Below are 15,905 nucleotides of genomic sequence, written 5' to 3' on the forward strand. Positions count from 1 at the left end.
TTTACTTAACTACATTTCTCTTACCATTATTAATGTTTTATTTTGTTGTTTTTGAGATAAGATCTCAATATAGCCCAGGCTGGCCTTCTACTCACTACTCAGCTGACAATGTCCTTGAACTTCTGATCTTCCTTCTTCTACCTCCTAAATGCTGAGGTTACAGTTGTCACCACCATGCCCAGTTTATGTAGGGATGGTAACAGATCCTGGGGCTTTGTGCTAAGTACCCTACCAACTGAGCCCAGACTCACTGACTGGAGTAATATTTAAAGGAATAGTTGAGATTCCTTATTAGCTTTATAATTTTATGGTAGATTTATTTATTTTATGTGTATTAACTGTTTTGCCTAAATGTATGTATGTGGACAACATGTGTGTCTTTTGCTTACAGAAGTTTGAAGAGTGGGTTGGATCACCTGGAACTAGAATTATGGACTGTTGTGAGCCACCATGTCTGGGATTTGAACCCAGGTCCTCTGTAACAGCAACAAGTGCTCTTAACTGTAAGCCATCTCCCCAGTCCTATTCCCTCACCCCCTTTGTAAACTTAGGGTTTCTATTGCTGTGAAGAGACTCCATGACCATGGCAACTCTTATAAAGGAAAACATTTAATGGGTTGGCTTACAGTTTCAGAGGTTCAGTCCATTATCATTATGTTGGGACATGGAGGCACACAGACAGACATGGTGCTGGAGAAGGAGATGAGAGTTATACATCTTGGTATGCAGGCAACAGGAAGTGAACTATCTCACTGGGCATGGCTTGAGCATATATGAGACCTCAAAATTTACCTCCACAGTGACACACTTCCTCCAACAAGACACACCTACTCCAACAAGGTCACATCTCCTAATAGTGTCACTCCTTTGGGGGCCATTTTCTTTCAAACCACCACATTCCACTCTCTGGATCCCATAAACTTGAACCATATCATAATGAAAAATGCATTTAGTTCAACTTCAAGAGTCCCCCAACTTCAAGAGTCTATCACAGTCTCAACAACGTTTAAAAGTCCAAAGTTCAAAATCTCTTCTTAGATTCATGCAATCTCTTAACTATAATCCCCTATAAAATCAAAATAAAAAAACAGATTACCTCAACATGTAATGGCACAGGATATATATTACCATTCCAAAACACAGGGAAGGGATTATAGTGAAGAAATAATGGACCAAAACAACACTGAAAACTGCTAGGCAAACTCCAAATTTTGCATCTCCATGTCTAATGTCAAAATGCTCATCAGATCTCCAACTCCTATCAATTTTGTCGACTGCAACAAAGTTCTTCCTCTTGGCTGGTTCAACTCCCTTTTAGCAGCTCTCCTCAGCAGGTATCCCGCAGCTTTGGCATCTCTAATACCTTGGACTCTCCAAGGCAATCCAGGCGGTACCTTCACAGCTTCATACAATGGCTTCTTTAGGCCTTCATTCTGGGACACCCGATGCATGCCAGGCCTCAGCAGCTTTCCTTAGTCATGGAGGCAAATTCCATATCCTGTTTCTTCTATCCTTAACTGTAAAGTTAGAACCATGTGGCCGAAGCTGCCAAGTTCTGCTGCTTTCTGGGGCTGGAATACAGTCCCCTTATTCAATTACATCTTCACCAGCTTTCTGTTTTCCATGGTTTCATTCACTGCCTAAGCTTGGCTGTTCTGGAACTTGCTCTGGAGACCAGGCTGGCCTCAAACTCAGAGATCCACTAGCCTCTACCTTCTGAGTGCTAGGATAAAGGCACACACTACTACACCCTGCTTCAAGATTTTCTTTAATCCCTTTTCACAAGTTGGAACCTTAACTGGGTGGGATCTTACCCTGAGGTCATCACTCCTTTTATTCCATTTCTTAATCCGCTCATCTCTTCAACACAGGATTTAGGTCCATTCTATTTTATGGTGCTCTTTTTCTCCCCAATTTTACATTTTGTAATTTATCCTGCTTAGCTTGCTCTTTTTGATTATAAATTTTCATTAAAGTTAACAGTAATAACCACATATCAGAGTCTATACTAGGCTGTTCTGAGATTTCCTCTGCCAATGGAATTAATCAAGATCTCTTTACTTTAGCCTCAGGTAGACTCTTCAGAAAAGGGCAAAAAGCAGCTGCATTCTTCACCAAAATGTCACAAGACTGGTCTCTAAGTCACATACTAACATCCTTCTCCTCTGAAACCTCTTGATTTAGGCAACCACAGTTGTTCAGATCATACTCAGCACCACTATCTTCCATGTTCCTACTACTATGGCCCATTAAGTAGCACTTAAACCATTCAACTGCTTTTCTAATCCACAATCCCAAGGTCCATATTCCTTCAAACAAAAACATGGTCAGGCCTAGCACAGAAATACGCCAGTTCCCAGTACCAACTTCTGTCTTAAATTAGGGTTTTCATTGCTGTAAAGAGACACTATGAGCATGGCAATTCTTAAAAAAGAAAGCATTTAATTGTGGGTCACTTACAGTCCAGTATCATGGCAGGAAGGACGGCAACATGTAGGCAGACAGTTCCAGAGAAGGATCTGAGAGTTCTACATCTTGCTCTGCAGGCAATAGGAAGTGGTCTGTTTCATTGGGCTTGGCTTGAACATAGGAGACCCCAAAGTTCACCCCAACAAGACCATACCTACTCCAACAAGGACATATCTCCTAATAGTGCCACTCCTATTAGGGGCCATTTTCTTTCAAACCACCACACCCTTTAATGTAGTGTCTCACCATGTAGCCCCTGGCTGGCCTGGAACTCATTATGTAAACCACACCACCCTCAGACTACTCACAGATCCTCCTGCCTCTGTCTTCCTAGTGCTGAGATTAAGTGTATTCGCCACCATGCAGTCTTACTAGCTTTTCAAAAACCATTCCCATTTTCCCTACTTATGGTTACTCCAAAAGGAAAAAAAAAATTACGATCAGAAAGCTGTCACTTGTTCCCGTGGAGCAAATTCCACATCTCAAGTGGGATTCTACATGCTACAAACCTTCACTTACTGGCTAAAGTTGACAATGGCTCCTTAACTACACACAGCGATTAATAGCCCTATGTCAGGATTTCACAATATGGAGCTCAAATTGCAGACTTAATCCAGTGAAAACACACGCCAGGTATTTATAGTGAAAATACTTGTTGAAAGACTTCCTGCCTATAGACACATACAGCACAGCTCCCAGGGAGTAGAACATCATTTTCCTAAAAATTTGGCGAGAAGCTGTGGAGCCCTGATAAGACTGGCAACATGGAGGAACATTTCCTCCTCCCTGTGGCACCCATCCAGCTTCTGGCAGCCCCGTTCCAGCTTCTCAGAGATGCAAATGTCTGGAAGTGCTTTTTCTATTCTTCTTTACAGTCCTAACTCACATCTTACAGGGGTAATAAAAGAAGAAAATGTAACGGTGGAAACATGATGCAACAGTGAGGGGCCATGACCACTTTAAAATGAAGTTCGAAATGCATAACCAAGCAACAGACTCATCTGGGTTCAGGCTGTACTAGAGTGGTCAAGCTGCAGAGAAAGCCGTGGAGGGGCTTGGAGAGATGGCTCAGTTGATGAGGTGCCTGCTGCGAAAGCATAGTGACACAACACCCACCGAAAGACAGTAAAAACCAAGCATGGAACACATGGAGATGCATGCCTTTAATCCCAGGATTTGGGAGGCTGAGGGGGGACGGGGGGGGGGGGGGTGGCAGAGATCTCTGTGAGTTCGAGGCTGACAGCCTCATGTACACAGCAAGTTCAGAACTTCGAGAGACATAAAGTGAGATTCTGTTTTAGGAAAAAAACAAAAGACTGAGTGTGTCAGCATATATCTATAACCCTAGCCTTGGAGTGACAGAGACAGGAAGAACTTATTGGTCAGCTAGCCTGCCCTAACCAGTGACCTCTCGATTCAGTCAGACACTGTTGCAAGGGACTGGAGAAACGGCTCTAGTGTTTAAGAGCACTTTTGCAGAGAACCCAGGTTTGCCTCAAAACTATCTGTAACTCCAGTTGCAGGAGCTCCAATATCTTCTTTTGCCAGCTGCAGGTACCATGCACACATGGTACACATACAGACATGCAGACAAAAATTATATACATAGAAAAAAATAAACACATCAAAAAAGAGGGAGAGAGAGAACCTATCTTAAAAAACAAGTTTGGATACTTACCTGGCAGGGAAGGCACCATGACTCCAAAGGTAGTTTCCCAGGGTGAGGCTTATCCACTGTACTTGGGACATTCTGACTCCTGTGATTTCTCCAAATGCAGGAAACTCAACTGCATAATTTATGGAAGTGGGGGACTATGCTCACATTCTCCCCTATTTAAAAAAAAAACACAAAAAATAAGGGGGAGCATAATTAAGTAAAACACCTGAAGTCAAATTCTACATGTCCCTGTGCACACATGCATGCATGTGCACACACACACATACACACACACACACACACACACACACACACACACACACACAGGAAAATCAATGGAGGTCTTAAATGCTCATTGGTTCACAGTGGAGCGAGTCACACAGAGGCCCTTCTTCCTACCTCTTGGACATTTGGCATGGAAGTCAGGAACGACAAAAATAATTCTCTCTGTCACTCATCACAGCATCACACGTGATTATAATGCCTCAATCAGACAGATCATAATTTATTATGTACTCATTTATGAAATATGTTTGACACCCACTCTCTATCTTTGAGTTGCTCACAGGCCTGGGAAGGGCCCGGTCATGAAAACAAATAGTTACAAAACAGAAGGCTAAATGACGGAACAAAAAAGTGGAGCGTAGAGGAGCTGTCTGACTTGACCTTTGAACTTGGACAGCAGGGCAATGACCTGAGAGTCTGAGGTTATAGTAGGGACCTGGGCCAACAATGCCAGACATCTAAACCAAGTCTGGGGTCCACACAAAATCAAAGTCAAAAACCAGAAGGGCAAAGCAAAGGGCCCAGAAGAAATATATTGCTGGAGCACAGACTCCAATCCTGGGGTCCTAGGGTTGGGGGCAGATGGATCACAAAATGGGAGAGCCAGCACCAGTGACATGAGTATCCCTGTTGCTTCTTCATGGCCCTCTTCTGGGACACCCCTCATGATCCCATGACGAATGGATCAAGATATCTCAGCAGAGACCCCCGACTTTCACGAGCTTGTCAGAGTCTGTGATAAATGTGGGTCAGTGAAATTGGATTGGGAGGATTAGGGATGCAGCGAGGGGAGGAACTTGCTCTTTGGGGTGGATGGGAAATGACAGAAGGGGATGAATGCAGCTGGTAGTCCAGGGGGAGTGCAGGGGCCATGTGTTCATAGATTCCAAGCGTGTGAGGGGCTGTGACTACTCATGAGCTGGTTGGTGTCAGTGTCTAGACTCCAAAGATTGTACTTTGTCTTGGGGATCTAGCTTTGAAACCGTGGAGATGACCCTGGATGAAATGGTATAATTTAAAGTGCAGAGGGGGAGGGCACAAAAAATTAACGGCAGTTAAATAACTTTGAAAGTACGATTACCAAATTTTAACTCAAAATGGAATTCATAATGAATCCAAGGTATTCAGAGCATCACTCACTTATGTGACATCATATGACTGCACTGCAACCTTGGTTCTGGATAGTTCTGACCACACAACCCTTCTGCTTTGTAATGAATATCAATATACACAGATCAGATTTAATTATGGAAAAACAAAACTACCACCATTATTAAGCATGTATGTATCTAATTAGTGGATCTTTAAATTATATTGGACTAGAAAGTTTGCTCTTACAAGTTGCTGCTTGAGGGCAGGCAAGTGGCTCAATGGGTAAAGGTGCTTGCTGACAAGCTTGAGGACCTGAGTTCGATGCTCAGGACCCACATGGTGGAAGGAGAGAAGTAATCCCCTCAAGTTGTTCTCTGTCCTTCATACACAATTGCACACAGACACAAGTACACACAAAATAAAATTCTTTTAATTACTGCCTGGGTTCTGATTTAAACTCATAAGAAATTGTTCAATGAATTTTGGCTTGGGATTAGGGCAGAATTGTCAACAGTTTCCGAAATGCCCATTTTTGTACGATGTATTTATATGAAGCTGTGTGCTCGACACTGACTCCTACAAAAATCAAATATTGATCAACTCTGAAAAAAAAAAGTCAATAATGATCTATGATCTATGTCCTGTTGCATCAGTCAGCCAAGATTGAATTTTGTTTTGCTGTTTAGTTTTTTTTTTTTTTTTTTGAGACAGGGTGTCTCTGTGTAGCCCTGGTTGTCCAGGAACTCACTCTGTAAATCAGGCTGGCCTTGAACTCAGAGATCCCACCCCATGTCCTAGCCCCACCTCTGCCTCCTAAGTGCTGGGATTAAATGCGCGTGCCACCACACCCAGTTTAGGAGTTAATTTTTTATGTAAAAATCACCCAGCACACCCATCTCATCAGTGTGCCAATCTGCTTTCATCTTTAATAAATGGTAAAATGTTTATAAATGGTAAAACTCTGAGGTATTTATTTGTACATAAATATACACACATGTGTATGTCTTAAAGAATTGTTTTAGAGTATTTTTTGCTTTCTCTTTCTCTGTGTGTGTATCCTTTTTAACTCATGTGTGCTCCTGTCACTTCCTAGCACATGGAGAAATCAGAGGACAACCGCCCAGATCTTCCCCGCAGCTTGCCTGAGACAGGGCCTCTTGTTATTCATTGCTATATACCCTAAGCTAGCTAGCTTAGAGCTCCTGGAGATTCTCCTGTCCCTGAGTCCCATCACATCATAGAAGGCTGGGCTCACAGACACACACTCTACTGTGTCTGGCTTTATGTGGGTCCTAGAGATCCAAACCCAGGTCCTCAAGCTTGCATGGCAGGCACGCTCATTACTCACTGAGCCTTCTCTTCAGTCTAAGAATACATTTCTTTATCAGTAAATTTTTGCTTTGTATACTTATTTTATGTAGCTGCATATCAAGAGCTGTATAAACATCTCTAATGCAAAAGAGGTCATAAGAGCAAAAAAGAAAGAAAGAAAGAAAGAGAGAAAGAAAGAAAGAAAGAAAGAAAGGAAGGAAGGAAGGAAGGAAGAAAAAAAGAAACCCAGTTACACACACACACACACACCCTCTTTATTTAAGACCCATTGTCAGGCCTGGCACACACCTTTAATGTCAACAGTCAGGAGGCAGAGACAGGCAGATCTCTGTGAGTTTAAGGCCAGCCTAGTCTGCACATTGGAGCTCCAGGACAGCCAGAGTTACACAGTGAGACCCTGTTTTAAAACAGAGAAGAAGTGGTAGTGGAAAAGAAGATAAGGAGAAGGAAGAAGGAAGGAGGAGAAGGAAGAAGAAGAAGATGAGGAGGAGGGATGGAGGAGAAGAAAAAGAGGGGAAGGAGGAGGAGAGGAGGAAGAGGTGAAGTAGAAGGAAGAAGAGGAGGAGAAGGAGGGATGGAAGAGGAGAAGAAGAGGGGAAGGGGAAGGGGAAGAAGCTGTTTCTGAGCCCTTGGGCTCCTGGCAGTTGTCATTGCCTCACAGGAAGACCTGAGAGCAGTACTTCTCATTGAGCTCTGTCGTATATCCAGAGACCAAAGCACTAGAAAACAGGAGGTGTTTGTGTGCAGCCCATTTGTCCCTTCCTGGACTAGCTGGGTTGTATCTAAAGTATAATGGAGGTGTGAGAATCCCACACAGCTTTCTTCTTTTCCACCCATGTATAGGGATCCCCCTTCTCCACGGGTTTGCTTTTATGTTTTCAGTTGCAGTCAATCATGACCAGAAAATAATCAATGGGAAATTTAAGAGATAATTTATAAATTAGAAATAACTGTTATTATAGTCTATCGTTTCATCTTTCTAATTTTTATTAGTCATTATTGCCAGTTTCTTACTATTATTTTTATTTAATTTATAATTAAACTTTATCTAAAGTGTGTATGCACTAGAAAAATAGGATACAGTGTGTAAGTTTAGAGTTATGGGGGATCCAGACATCCACTGAGTGTCTTGGAACAGATGGTCTGATGATGGGGAGGGGCATCATGTAAATTCCCCTATAAATTGCTTTATGTTTCTCAAGGCATCTGGGGTTCCAAATGTTGATTACACCAAGTCTTGGAATCATCCTAGGAGTGGGGTAAGGAGACCAAGGCTCAGAGAAGATCAGGCCACCATTCATGAGCTAAGATGGGAAGCCAGGCCTGCCAGGAACCATCGTCTGTGAATTCTTTGCTGCTGGGCACCATTGGTCCTCTGGGAGAGGGGAAGCAGCATGAGGGCTGCCTTCTCTAAGGGTCTACAGTCTGACCAGAACACCTGCTCCTCAGGCCAGTGAGTTTCATTTTATGGCAGAAATCAGTACAGTAGGGCCTTACAGGCAACATGCCAGGAGGATGGCGGGTGCTTTGGGGGAAAGTGCTTGTAATAATATTTTTTGCATTTATGGGGCCTCAATTTTTCTGAGTATTTTACAGTCTGTTGAACTGAGTCATCAGCCTCCTGTGGGTAATTGCTGTGTTTACAACTAACAGCTCCTTTTGAGGATTAGGAAGGGTGAGGCCGGGTGCTCTTTCGAGCTAGCCCACCCCTCAGCCACTTCCCCTGTGGGATTACAGTTCTCCATTGTGAGAGGGACCCCCAGCACCCCAGACTTTTTCCTCACACTTTCTGGGACCACCTGGATCCATCTCATGGACACTTTGAGAACATGCTGGCTTCCCCAGGCGGTGGCAGGTCACCTTCCATTTGATCCCTTCTCTCTCCTGGTTTGGGCATCAATGGAGCCCAAACCAGGGGGTTCTGCTCACCAGGGAAGCCCTCTGCGCAGCAGTGAGAAGCATTCTAAGCTTGCATATGAAATGTGATTTTTCTCAAGGAGCTTGAGGGTGTGGACCAAGAAGTGAAATCCTCCCCAGGGCTCTACATTGCACAACTCAGTCCTACTTGGGGCCCTGCCAGTCTGTTTCCCAGACTCCTGCTACTCTGAGAAGCTCCCCCTTTTATATACAGCCTTCCCAATCTGCCTTACAAATCTCCCCATTCTCAGGAAGCCCCAACTTCAAAGCCAAGGTTTGATCTTACCCCAAAGTGTCTTGTTTCATACTCAGCAATCATCCTTGCCTGGTTTGTTTAACTGCCTCCTCCTTTCTTCCTCCTCCTCCCCATTTCTTCCTTCTCCTCCTCCTTTCTGCACCTTCCCCCCCCACATTCATGGTGGTCTGGCCATAAACTGAACTCAGGAAGTAGCTAAGGATGACCTTGAACCCGTGGATCTCCTTGCCTCTACCATCACTGAAGTGTTTGAACTATAGACCTTGACTATTGCATCCACCACTTTAAAAATTATTTTTTTTTATTTTGTGTAGGTGCATTTGTCTGACTGTGGCTATGTGCATGGGAGTGTGGGTGCCAAGAAGGATAGAGGTGTCAAATCCCCTGGAGCTGGCAATTGTGAGCCACTCAACAACGTGCTGGATTTGAACTCCAGTCTTTTGCAAAAGTAGTACACTCTTTAGCTGATGAGGCAACTCTTTTAGTTCATCCACCCACTTTTTGTGAGACAGCCTTGCTATGTAGCTTATGCTGGACACAAACTCCTGCCTAGAAATCCTTGTGCCTCAGCCTGTCAAGTGCTAGGATTACAAGTGTATTTCCCCATGACAGGCTTAGCAACACAATCCTTTTGTCTAATTTTTATGTGTATGAGTGTTTTGCCTGCATGTATGTATGTCTATGCATCCAGGGAAGCCAGAAGAGGATGTTAGATCCCTTGGAACTATAGTTACAGATGGCTGTGAGCTGCCATGTGGGTGCTGGGAACAGAACCCAGGTCCTCTGGGACAAAAGCAGTGCTCTTAACCATGGAGCCACGGCTCCAGTTCCAGCAATAACATTCGTGAAGTCAGAGTTGTTTATTGGAATGATATCCAGACAGATGTGGGACAAACCAAATGGAACATGGCACTGTCCCCCACACTACCCTGTGAGTCTTAGATGTGCTTCCTTGAAGCACTAGGGATTGAGATCAAGACCTTGCACAAGTTAGACAGGGGCTCTACCACTGAGATACATCCCCAGCCTTAGGAACTTTTCGTTTTTATGATTGACCAGTAGGTCTCTCTCTCTCTCTCTCTCTCTCTCTCTCTCTCTCTCTCTCTCTCTCTCTCTCTCTCTGTGTGTGTGTGTGTGTGTGTGTGTGTGTGTGTGTGTGTGTGTGTGTGACCCATGGCCTCTCAATGCTAGGCAACTCCTCCACCACTTAGCCAAGCCCAATCTCTAGTAGATTTTTGAATCAGACACAGACATCTCTCCAATTGACAAAATCTTAAGCCTAAAACCTTAAAGCCAAATGAAGCCCCAGTAGGCATCCGTGTTTGTATCAACTCTGCCAAATTCACAAGGAAAAAGAAAAACATTTCCTAATTGTCCTTTGGTCAGTATTGTTTATTAACAGCTGCCTTGGGCTTGAGATCTTCTTGTCTCCTTCTGTCTGTAAAGGTGTATTGCTTTCTTTATTACTTTTATGTGTATGTGTGTGCCTGCATGGGTTTATGTGTACCATGTGCATGCAGAAGCCCACAGAGGCAAGAAGAAGTGGTCACATCTACTAGAACTGAAGTTATAGGTGGATGTGAACTGTCACATGGGTGCTTAGGACTAAACTTGGATCCTCTATATAAGGAGTAAGTACTCTTAACTCTTGTGGAATAATCTTTTTGTATGTTGTGAAAATGTGTCTCTGCCAAAGACACCTTCTGATTGGTTTAATAAAGAGCTCAATGGCCAATAGCTAGGTAGGAGAGAACAGGTGGGACTTCTGGGAAGAGAGAGGGCCTTAGGAAGAATCTGAGGCCACTGGGATTTGCCAGTCAGTCATGGAGGAAGTCTGACATACAGAATGGAGAAGAGGTAAAGAGCCACATAAATTAATAGAAATGGGTTAATTTAAGTTATAAAAGCTAATTGGGAACAAGCCTAAGGCTAAGGTCAAACTTTCATAAGTCTCCACTGGCTTTCAATGTGGGGTCACACATATCTACATAGGGACTGAGAAAGCTGGAGGAAAAAAGCTCCAAACACAGAGTCAGACACCGCTTCTTAGTAATTGCAGTGTCCCAGAGAGTCCCATTGCTGTGCAACCTACTCAGAACTAGGTATAAATGCCTGCTATGGCATGAACACAACAACTTCCCTGAGCTGGGACAGTTAGTCATGGCTCCTGCAGGTGCCTGTAGACCTGAGCAAGTGGCCTGGCTATTAAAGGTTTGACTCAATGGTCAGAGAACACTGCAGGCATATAGTAAAGGCAGGTGCAGACTGAGGAAAAAACTTCTAAGCAGATACAGTAGGCTTGAAAATATACCTAGGTTCTGAAGAAAGAAAAGAAAATGGGTTAAGACAGTCATAGAAAAAAATAACAAAAATAATAGTCTTTAAAGAGAGAGTAAAGTAACAAAAAGAGTAAGCCATATAAGGACGGGAAATATAACACAGGACGTATAGACCATATATAATACTTTTTTAATATTTAATGTTTTAAATGTTAATGAGCAAAAAACAACAACTACAGAGAGATATTGAATTGTAGAAAAAGCTAAATAAAACCAGCCTACGTATTTTAAGGATATCTTAACTTCAGAGTGGATGTCAGAAAATGTGTTGTGTTGGGGGAGAGGTTATGCCTTTGTTTTCACAGAAAACAAAAAGCTGTGGATTCCTTCAAGAATTATTAATATCAGATTTGACCAGGGGAGACCTCCTGAAAATCTTGGCTACAGGCATAAAAGAAGAAACCAAGAGAAGACAGGTTATGTATATGCTGTTCCTGCTAATGGGAAAATCTTTGAGACTGCAGGAGACATGATAAATATTATCAGTTTCAGAGTCCTCATGACTTATTATTACATGCCATCCTTTTATATGTCATGGATGGAGATTTATATTACAGTTTGGTTATGCAGTCCAAATAGACTTATAGAGTTGACAGATGTCTTTTTTCCCTGCACAAACATAAAACAAAGAATCATCTTTAGCTGATTTGTGCATACTGCACATTCCATACTTGCATTGATGCACATGTGTATGTTACCTTTAAAAGTTTGTTTTAAAGACAAAAGGAACAGACATTAATGAAGGCAGATAGCCCAGGTGATCCAACCTCTCAGAATGCATCTTGCAGTTTCTTCAAAGATCTGCATCCAGAACAACTTCAGAGTAGCTAGCTAAGATAGTTCATCCTCACAGACTACTCTATCCGGGACTTGAGATAAGTCCTGCACTTTCCCATTATATAGAGACTGGACAACAAATGATACAGTTAGCTCTCCCAGGGCTTGACCATTAACCCAATTTTCTCAGGGTTCCTGAAGATACTATTGCCCCAGAAACAGGAAGAAATTTTAAGAACACAATGCCCACATTCCAAAGAGGTGGAGTGGGTGGTTTTAGGTCATTTGGTGGGTTATAAATGTTTATCATTGTTTAGGGGGATTGGATACAAGTTGTTACTGGTCATGGTCAGGGAAAAAGCTAAGCAAAGGAGGTTAGATTCAGGGATCTCTTTCTGAAAAGAAAATAGGGGAGGTATAGGAATGATAGAATAAAAGGGTAGATTATTAAAACTACTTTGAAACTAAAAAAAGTTTCAAATATTTTACATTGGTATGGACTTTTGTATACTGATATAAATCTAAGGTTATTTTTTGTTATAATATACTATGTGTTTCTACTCTTGTTTAAGGTATTGTATCTATGCATCTCATTTTAAAAAATTATGTAAAGATCTACTTCTTGAAACCTATTATTACAAACTGTTAAGCATAATTAAGAAATGCAGGTTAGTAGTTAGTTATCTATAACAGTCAAACTTTTGGTCATGTTACATATGTTTTCAAGGTCAAACAGAAATATATTTTAGAAAGATAGTTGGTCTTTAAACCTACAGAATATGACATTTATGATGTTTTAATAACGTAAGGATTTTCATGACAGTGAGGTCTGCTTCTGGCAGGTTGAATCTACTTCAGAGAAGATGATGGGCATTGAAGAATCTCCAAATGGAGTTTCATTTGTAGAATAGTTAGCCACTGAGCAAGAAACTGCTTTTGTCTTGCCTGCGGAGAGTATGTTGTCCAAATTGGACAAACAAGGCACAAAGGAAAGTGTCTGCTGAACTTTTCCAAGACAAGGTAGGACAGTCCTGCAAAATTCCTGCTTCACATAAAAGTCTATCAGATATTCTGGGCCTACAGGCTGAAGATGGATGCCCCAACATTGCAGAGGAACTTTGAGTAACTGTCCAGACAGTCAGCTGTCTGTCATTTCTATAGTTTTAGAAGTGATTTGTGCTGCACTTTCTGTTTACTCAGGTAATAGTTTATCCTTCTTGGGTCTCTGGTAAGTGTGGAAGACTAAATAATCTTCCTTGTTACCAAATTCAGAAAAGAAACTTATAAAAGATATAAAGTTTATAAGGTTGATAGACATAAAAGCTTAAGTTGTTTATCTAAAAAAATGTTTTAAGATCTAAAAGAATATTTTTAGAGTGATAATACAAGTTATGATAGAAAGTAGTTTAGGTGCAAAACTTTAGACTCACCAAGATAGGATGGATAATAGAGTACTTCCTCTGAATTTGCCAAATATGAATGGACTGGACATTATGAATGTAATTCTTACCTGATAATTACTGTGTATAGTTTTACTGCATTAGAGTTAAAACCTTTCTTTTTTTATTTAGACAAAAGGGGGAAATATTGTGGGATACTCTTTTTGTACACTGTGAAAATGTGTCTCTGCCTAAGATGCTTTCTGCTTGGTTTAATAACAAGCTGAATAGCCAATAGCTAGATAGGAGAAACTTAGTCAGGACTCCTGGGAAGAGAGAGGAACTTGGGAAGAATCTGAGACATGTGCACATGGGATTCACTAGCCAGACACGGAGAAAGTCAGATGTACAGAATGGAGGAGAGGTAAAGAGTCAAGTGGTAGAATATAGATTAATAGAAACAGGTCAATGTAAGTTATAAGAGCTAGTTAGGAACAAGCCTGAGCTAAGGCTAAGCTTTCTCCGTGTCATTATTTGGGGACCTGGCAGTCCAAAGAAGTCCTATGAGAAAGCTTGATACACTTAACCACAGAGCCATCTGTCCAGACCCATTTCTACCTTTAAAATAGCCTCTCTTGGCCCTGTTGGAATTTTAAGTTTTCCTTACTAAATTGACTAGGTTACTCTCCTAATTGTAAAAATACATGATCAACATTTTAAAGCCGAAGGTGGGTACATAGCTCACCTGGTAAAGTGCTTGCCTGGCATTCTTAAAACCCTGGATTCAATCAAACATAAACTGGATGTGGTGGCACACACCCATGACCCCAGCATTTATGAGATAGAAGGAGGAGGAACAGGAGTTCAAGATCATCTTTAGTGAAAAATGAGTTCAAGACTAGTCTGGATACAGGAGACCCTGTCTCAAAACAAACTAAGAAATCAGCTCTGGAATTGTAAAAGTATAGGTGACATTATGTCCCATGGTTGAACTGGATAGAGTAGGGATAGGGTGCTGACTCAGCTTTGGACAGTTGACACTGTCTTTCTTTTCAGTGAAATAAAAGGGTTAATCTGAAATTACTTCACTAGGATTTGGGAGATGCAGGGTCAAACAACAACATCAACGGCACTGGTAGAGTTAGTTCAAGTTAATCTGAGGTCATTCATGTACCTTGTGGTGTGAGCCACCCTGTTCCCCACACTCCTATTCACAGCCTGGGAGATATGACTAAAAACCATCAGAGTGCTCCTTCCCAGAAGGCTGTTCCTGCACAAGCAGTAGACACCCCCAATGGCTCTGAGAAGCCAGTACAGCTCCATGGGAAGCTAGTAATCACCATGTAACAGCCATCCCAACAGTGGGAAATATTCTATAAGGCTAATTAATGGCCTGGATTCTGGCTTAAATCCCACTGTCAATTCACTGGGCTGTCTGGGGCTTGGGGAGGGCTATTTATCTCTTTAAATCTATTTATTTTAAAAATACTATTATTTGTGTGTGTGTGTGTGCGCGCGCGCGCGCGCACGTGTGTGTGTGTGTGTGTGTGTGTGTAGCTAGAGTTTCACACAGTTGTGATTCAGGTGCTAGGAATCAAACTCTGATCCTTTGCAAGACCAAGACAATGCTCTTAGCCAGTGAGCCATCTCTCTAGCTCCTTAGATCTGTTTCTTAAATGAAGTATTTGGGCACGTAATAAATTGCTTCCAATCTCACATCAAGATTCATTGAGAGGAGCTGATGATTTAAGGGAGGGGAGCTGGAGGAGTCAGAGAAACAAGAAATCTCCAGGGGGTCCCCATATCCCCAAGGTAGTAAAGTTCATGCCAAGACCAATGGAACTCTTAGATAAGAAGATGCTGTTCCAAGAGAGTGGAACAGCAAAGGCACAATGTGGGAGCATACTGTGCTATAATCACAATCACCTCCTAGTTCAGGGACATACAGGGCACTCCACAAACATGTCCTGCCCTCCTGTGAATAACAGATGGAGGAGTTTCAAGACCCATATGCTGTCCTTCCACACGTGTGGAATTGTAAACAGGAGCTGCATCAACATGCCTGTCAATCTTCCCAGGGAGTAGTGAAATGCACTGAAACAAGGTGACTATGGCCAAGTCACCCAGATAAGTAAGGTGCTTCATGGAAAAGGAGTTGATTATCTGCATTATAAAATGCTCCACAGATGTTGGTTTTCAAGTGTGGTCATGTGTGCACATGTGCGCACATTCATGCAGAGGCCAAAATGTTGTTGCCCAGGTGCTATCCACTTTATTTTGAGGCAGGGTCTTTCTCTTGCCTGGAACTCACCAATAGGCTACCCAGGGACAGTGACCTCCCAGGAACTTGTCTCTGTCTCTCTTGTGCTGGGATTACAACTACCTACTATCACAGTTGGCTT

The 15,905-nt window shown here is 42.3% G+C and overlaps 1 non-coding gene across 1 annotated transcript; it reads left to right on the top strand.

Annotated features, from left to right (window-relative positions):
- The first annotated feature begins 4,139 nt into the window (after positions 1-4,139).
- Positions 4,140-4,302, top strand: LOC127232017 (U1 spliceosomal RNA). Its single transcript, XR_007835322.1, has one exon. It is a non-coding gene; the product is annotated as a U1 spliceosomal RNA (small nuclear RNA).
- Positions 4,303-15,905: the final 11,603 nt, after the last annotated feature.

The sequence above is a fragment of the Phodopus roborovskii genome, unplaced genomic scaffold (genome assembly GCF_943737965.1).
Source record: "Phodopus roborovskii unplaced genomic scaffold, PHOROB, whole genome shotgun sequence".
NCBI classification, from domain to species: Eukaryota; Metazoa; Chordata; class Mammalia; order Rodentia; family Cricetidae; genus Phodopus; species Phodopus roborovskii.